Source organism: Epinephelus lanceolatus, chromosome 13 (genome assembly GCF_041903045.1).
Source record: "Epinephelus lanceolatus isolate andai-2023 chromosome 13, ASM4190304v1, whole genome shotgun sequence".
Classification (NCBI taxonomy): domain Eukaryota; kingdom Metazoa; phylum Chordata; class Actinopteri; order Perciformes; family Serranidae; genus Epinephelus; species Epinephelus lanceolatus.
Genome location: NC_135746.1, coordinates 12,796,202 through 12,803,873, shown reverse-complemented (window position 1 = coordinate 12,803,873; position 7,672 = coordinate 12,796,202).

Sequence of the window (7,672 nt, the reverse complement as noted above, 5' to 3'; positions counted from 1 at the left end):
CCATCACCACCTAGTCTTTACAGATTCATCTGCCTCATCAGCCTCAGAGTCATCAGCCAGCATCACCAGTGTCTGGACTCCATGGGCAGATTTATCCTGCTGCTGCTCAGATGTCCCTCTGGTGTTCAAGCGCCAAAATCTTATTCAGCACAAATCATCTGTTAATCTGCACACTCATATTAAATTTGATCTTTACTTCATTCTTCTGTCTCTCCTGATTGAAATAGTCATTCACAGTACCGGAGCACACTCTGGCACAAACCAGGCTGTTTGTAAATTCAGAGCGCTGTCAGAATGTACCGTTCGGTTATCCAGAGCACTGCACTCTCTGAGTGGTAGAGCGCTCTCTCAACACTCTGTCTGAGGAGACGGAGCAGCAGAGCGCCGAGCAGAGTGAATGTGTGATCGACTTAACAGTTCGTCAATTCATATAGAAATAAAATGCTCCATTTCTTTAACCAACAGGGCTCTCATTTCAGTGTAGAGCGTCAGCCTGAGGTTACAAACGCGCCATGTCAGGTCACTCACTCTCCAGGACTGCGAGTGTTACTTTGCTAAAATAAAATCTATTCTAACTTTGAGAGATACAGAAACAGTTGTACATGGTTTTATCTCTTCATGTCTGATTATTGCAACAGCCTTTATTCCTGTCTGAATCAAAAAACCTTGCTTTGATTTTTCAGAACTCAGCCACAAGGTTTTTAACCAAAACCAAGGAGTACGACCACATCACACCAGTTTTAGTTTCTTAATGTTGGCTCCTTGTTTGTTTAAGGATTGACTTTAAAATCGTATTGATTACTTTTAAGCCTGTAAGTCCCTTATGAACCTCTGCATAGTTTGAGATGCTCGGCCAGAGGTCCTCTGCTTGTTCCAGAGTCCAGGCTGAAGACCAAAGGGGACAGAGCTTTAGAAATCAACGACCTGCCCGAGCATATAAGGCTATCTGAGTCACTAGCTCTGTTTAAGTCTACATTTTATGATTTTATCTGAACTGTCTGCCTATTTTATTGCTATCTTAATGATGTTATTTCCCATTTATTATCTTGACTTGAAGCTTTGGGCCTTCTTTATTTTACCCTTTACTTTGGTGACATTTTATGACACTTTATTTGTTGTATTCTCCTTGTGTTTTACATATTTTAGTTTTATTTTACAGCACTTTGTATCTGTGTTTGGAAAGTGCTACATAAATAAAGTTTATGAGTACTATTATTATTATTATTTTTAGGGTCCGGGCAGCTAAGCTGCCTGGACACTATTGTAATCCTAGGTATTCTTCTTCTTCTTCTTCCAAGGAAATCATACTTCCCATGGGTGAAAACTCACCAAACTTTGCACAAAGGTCCAGTCTCATGCCAGATATCCTCAGCTGTAAACTCAAGCCAGTAGTCCTGATGGTGGCGCTACAGCAAGTGTCTAAAGTTCAAAAATTTGAAAATTCATAACAAATCAACCATATGTGCTACAACTTCACAACTTTCATCAAACTGTAGCCCCAATACTGAAGAAACTTTTGTACATTTAAACCTATTAAAAATTATGAAGTTCATCACTCTGTTTTTTTTTCAAAAACTGTAAAACTTCTTAAACCTATCTCCTCCCACAATTTTTGCTCAATTGACACCAAACTTGCTACAGAGCATCTTCACTGTCCTACAAAAACTACGTTTCTCAGATTTTTGATTTATCAAAAATTGAGCCTACAGTGCATCAAAATGTTTGACTGTAAACGGTACTGTAAACATATACATGCAAATTCTTGCTAAATAAATCTTCAATGTTCATGAAATAAATGACAAAATTCTAGAGTCATGGTAGATGATGTGTGGCAAATTTCAGAATTTTATCTCAAAAACTGGATTTTTGACAGCATTTTGAATTTTGCTCTAATGTGAACAATTGGAGTCAATGTAAAAATGGCAATTTTAAACATCAGTTTTTCACTTATGGAGCAAATCAATCATTGTTACAAACAAATTACCAACATCTCCATGCTGTCTAGATGCAATATGTGTATTTTGAGATTTTTGTTTCGATAACTGAATTTTTTAAAGTGGTTTGAAATCTGCTTTTCCATGCATGGACGGCTGCTAAACCTGCACGTTTGGCTTAGTCAATTTGTGAAGCTACACATGAATTGTCACTGACTAATTAGCTCAGTGAGATAGAAATTGATTCGTAGTCTCAGAGGTTGTGAGTTCAAGCCTCAGCTGATGCAAAAGGCAGATTGTGTTGCTAAATTCCTAAATGTCTTCCAATTCTTCTGCTTCTTGCTCAGAATTGCCTAAAAATGCCCGGACCCGACCCATTGCTGCACAGCAGCTATAATTATTATTATTACTCACTCAGTGGATGGATGATGTCACAGGAAGCTTTGTGGTTGATTTCTGTGCCAATCTTACAAAGGAGGACGACACTTGAACGGTTTCCTCCAGTTTGTCTTGCTATCGCAGCTAACGTTAGCTAATGCGCTATAAAGTTAGCATTACAGAGAAATCCAATATTCTTCTTAATACCTCCCCAGTTTCTGATGAGGTGGACATGATAACCCTTAATACACATAACGTTATTCATCCCTACAACAGGAAATACTTTTCCCCTAACCTGATATGAAGTGTGTGCTGCACATGTGAGCATTTTGGATGATCACCTCCGTCCAGTCCTTTGGTCTTATCACATTTAACCATAGTTGTGGCGGCTGGTGTGTGATAAAATCTAAGTTTTGAGCCATGACTCCTATTCTGGCTCCCAATAACACAACAAGACGACATTAAGACTCCTTTGTAGCCCATAGCCCTGTGGTGGAGAGGCAGGTTTTGCCTCCAGATAACAAACTGATGTCATTGTGATGTCGGCCCTAAAAGGGTCTATAACAGAAACGTTAACATCGGAGCTGATCAATACTGTGTTCTTTAATTTGACCCAGGGCCTGTTTAATACCAACCCTAGTTATTACTATATAAAAATATTGATTTTAGCTGCTTTAAAGAGAGCAGGGGAAACACTGTCAGGCAGTTGGTTGAGTTGAAAGTGGGAAAATAAAAAGCGTAAATACAGAAAGTCAACTGAAAATGTTTCAAGTGACAAACTTTTCATATTTAATCTTCTCCCCTTGAATCCTCGCTGAAAGACGAATGCAAATTAACATGCTGTGCGAACATGAGAGGCTGTTTGGTACTTTAGGTGTCAAGAGTGGTCCCAGGGGTTTATGAGGGTCAACTCTGCTAATCAAGACGGGTCAAAGTGGCGTGGCATAAAAATACTGCAGCGCTAATCCACTTGGTCCTCATCTTCAACTGTCTACTTGCCATCAGCAATCAAATTCCAGCCTCCCCTCACGTCCTTCAGAAATTTCTACATATTTTCCTTCTTCTGAGTCACCTCAATGACTGCTCTTAGTGTGCACACATGCATAATTACTCATCTGACGAGGAGTTTTTGCTCTAACATGATGTGAGATGTACCACTTTGTCGCAGTGTGAGAAGCCAAAGGTTGGAGCCTGCTGGCACTGATTTGATCAACCTGATGACTGGGGGATGAAACAGTTCCGACTCATTACAATGAGACTTCGTGTAATCTTGTTAACTCAGCACAAAGAGTTGATTTCATGCTGGCCAGGACTCAAAACGGACTCCTGCTGTAGCTGACGGGTATGAACAAACCTGGGTCGATGACTATCTGAGACCAATCTAATTCATTTTGCAGGGTTGAGAGAACTCGCCTGACACGAGGGACTGAGCATCAGTGTATTTTCTTAAGACTGCAGTCATCTTTATAACGTTTGCTGTCTGACACTGGCTTAGAATAGCACTAAATGGCAGGGCTATGAGTGAAGGAGTGGAAGGCTTTGAAATTGACCCATTAATCTCTACAGTATTATTTCCTCTTATGATATAATGCTGACACTTCCTTAATGCAGCCAGGCCTGCAAAAAGCCCAACTGATAGTTTTGTGTCTGGCTGTATTTTTATGTGGCTCGTCACTGACACAAGCATTGTCTCATTTCCCTCCACAGGTGGGGAGATTCATTACTCTCTTGTTTGATATATGGACCACCCACCCCATCCCCGTCTCTTATATATGTGTCTGAAACGCGGCAATATTGCTGTCAGGGTAAATACCTTCGAGCTGCGGCCCTTTATTCAATTTCTGTCCCAATACAAGCCGCTCTACTCCGGCAGCTGTTTTAAATGTTTCCTGCCAAAGTGAATTACTGTCGAATATTTCATGATATTGAAAATACTCTTATTTTGGCGAACCCATCAGTATTGCAAATGACAGACAGCTTAGGCAGGCGACTACCGCTGTGCACTCATGGAACAAAAGATAAGGGGAACTCAAAGACAATGTACTGTATTGAAAAAGAGCAGTGTGTTAGATTTAGAGGGATCTATTGGCATCTAGCGGGGAGGACTGCAGATTGTGACCAGCTGAATCTTCTCCTGGTTAGAATTCCTTCAGTGTTCATTGTTCAAGGGGGTTTGTACCGGGAGCCGCATTATCCACAGAGGTCCCCTCCTCCCCAAAACAAGTTTCTCTGATGCTGTTTGGCTTGCGCAGATGTCCCGCTAGCCCTGCTTATATGTGCTCACCTATTTTCCCTGATAATTTGAGATCCAGATGTTCAGGAGGTTTTAACCATGAGCCGAATTATCCACAAAGGTCTCCTTCTCTCCAAAAGAAACGGACCAGGAGATATAAACCAGTAAAAACACAAAATTAAGCAGATTCATGTTACAAATCAGTGTTTCTCCAATGCTGTTTGGCTCCTTGCAAACAGCATCCTTTTTGAAAGAAGCCAAATTATACACAGAGGTCTCCTCCCCTCCAAAACAAATGGACCAGGTGATTGAAACCGCTAGAAAAGCAGAATACAGCAGTTTCACGTCACAAATCAATGTTTCTCCCACGCCATTTGGCTAATTGCAGACAGGCCATTAGCCCAGTGCCTGCTAAAGTCTGCTTACCTTTCTTCTCTGATAACTTAAGATCCAGACTTTCATGAGGTTTTTACCATGAGCCGAATTATCCACAGAGTTTTTCTCCTCTCCAAAACAAATGGACTTGGTAATTTAAACCAGTAAAAACACTGAATAAAGCAGTTACCCGTTAAAATTCAGTATTTCTCTGATGCTGTTCGGCTCATTGGAGAGGGGCTGCTAGCCAACTTTTTTCTCTGATAACTTAAGATGCAGACATTCATGAAGTTTTTACTGTGAGCCGAATTATCAGCAGAGGTCTCTTCCTTCCCAAAACAAATGGATCCAGTGATTAAAGCCAGTAAAAACACTGAGCAAAGCTGTTTCATTTTACAAATCAGTGTTTCTCCCATGCTGTTTGGCTTGTCGCAGGCAGGCCACTAGCTCAGTGCCTGCTTATGCATGCTAACCTTTTTTCTCTGACAACTTACGATTCAGACTTTCATAAGGTTTTTACCAGGAGCTGAATTATCCGCAGAGGTCTCCTCCTCTCTCCTACCAGGTGATATGAACCAGTAAAACGCTAAATTAAACAGTTTCATGTTATAAATCAGTGTTTCTCCATTGCTGTTTGGTTCCTTGCAGATGGGCTGCTAACCCTGCACCTGCATGTGCGGTCACCTCTAATAACTTAGTTTGCTCACCTTTCTTCTGATCCAGATGTTCGTTTTTTTTTTTTTTTACCATGAGCCAAATTATCCACAGAGGTCTCCTTGTCTACAAAACAAAAAGACCAGGTGATTTAAACTGGTGAAAAACACTGAATAAAGCAGTTTCATGTCACAAATCAATGTTTCCCTGTGCTGTTTTGCTCATCAGAGACGGGCTACTAGCTCAGCACCTGCTAATGTGTGTTCACCTTTTTTCCTTGGTTACTTAAGATCCAGACATTCAGGAGATTTTTCCCACGAGCAGAATCATCCACAGAGGTCTCTTCCCCTCTAAAAACAAGCAAACCTGGTCATTTAAACCATTAAAAACACTGAATAAAGCAGTTTCACATTTTAAAAAAGTCAGTGATTTTCCGACACAGTTCATCACAGAGAGGCTGCTTACTGTTACCCTGGAAATCCAGAGTTCTAGCGAGAGCACAATTTGAATTTGCTCAGCGAGTCACTCTGGCAATCAGTAATGATGCTCATTACCTATGCCCATGAAACTGAGCTGCACCAATCACATCGGTGTATCTGATATAGGCGGGCCAGAGGCGAGCTAAACAGATGACGACAGTGCTGCGACGACGAAGTCCGGAATCAGTCAGTAAACATTGCAAGATGGCTACGGATGAACACCAGTTGTTTGAAATGGCTTTGGCCGCTACAATGAACGAGTTAGACTTGGTTTTTTCTCTAAAGGAGGAACAGAAGACGGCGCTCGAATCTTTCCTTTGCAAGAAGGCCGTTTTTGCTGTTTTGCTGACCGGATACGGCAAGAGTCTAATCTACCAGTTAGTCCCGCTGGTAGCTAAGCTCTGGATACGTCACCCCGTGTATTGTTCTGATTGGTCGTAGTGTTATCCAGTTGTGTGCAGTGATATTTTCAAATGCATGCTTGGTGCCGCCCCTCGAGTTGGGCCATTTGCATTACTCATAGCCAGACCCTAAATCTTTCTAGATTTGGGTCTGGATTTCCAGGCTAGCTTACTGTGGTGACTGACAGCAAAACACAAATGGCTTTTTCCAGAGTCAGTGCTTGGTTTGTCCATTCTGGGCTACTGTAAAAACATGGCGATGCAACATGGTGGACTCTGTAGTCATGGACCTGCTTCCTATGTAGATATAATTGACTCATTCTAAGGTAATGAAACACAACAATTCTTATTTCCAGGCGATTATACACTAAAGAAAACATACTTATAATATTATATTCCATTTCTGCCAATATATCCCTCTAAATCCTACACAGCGGACCTTTAAGTAGAAACGCAGTCATGGGGGAATTCAAAGACATTAACTTCTATGTGGTCTTTGGATGCAGCAACAGAAAGCACAGTCCTTTAATAAAAGCTGTGCTGCAATCATTCTGAAGTTTATTCATTAAATTAAGGGATTAAGAACGGTAGGAGAAAGTTAACGAGCGAATATGGAAACATGATCTGCTTATTGCTGCCTGAACAGATTCAAATGGGCCTTGAAGCCACTGGTGCCACAATTCCATAAGGTAGCCAGCGAGAACAGTTACAGTTAGTCTTCAGCAAGCTGCAACTGGATGATTAATTTGCAGACATGAGTGCAGGACTATTTTTAAAGTCCTTGAAAACTTCAAGTCTTAAAGACCCTGAAACATTGTTTTTCCTCTCAGTCAGCTTCTTATGTCCTTTGAGAGATTTTCTGCATTTTTTTATTTTGTCTGCTCACTGTGTTGAAGTGGGCAGCTGGAAAATGGTGATGTCACTCTGCATCAGAGCTTAGATTGATTTGAATCAAAATGTGATGACGAATTTGAGCCATATTTGCTCATGTTGACCACTGTCGATCAAATACAGTCAAACATCACCCACACAAGCCGTGTTTCCATTGTCAAGTGATCTTTAAGGCCAAGACACACCATAGCAACATCAAAGTAGTAGTGGAGTTGAAGGCCGATTGTTGCGTTGACTCACGTTGCCAAAAAAAGTTGTACCCAAATACCTGAACAGAGCAGAGACTACAGACAGCTGCCAACTAGCATGTGTGTTCTGCGCCTGAGT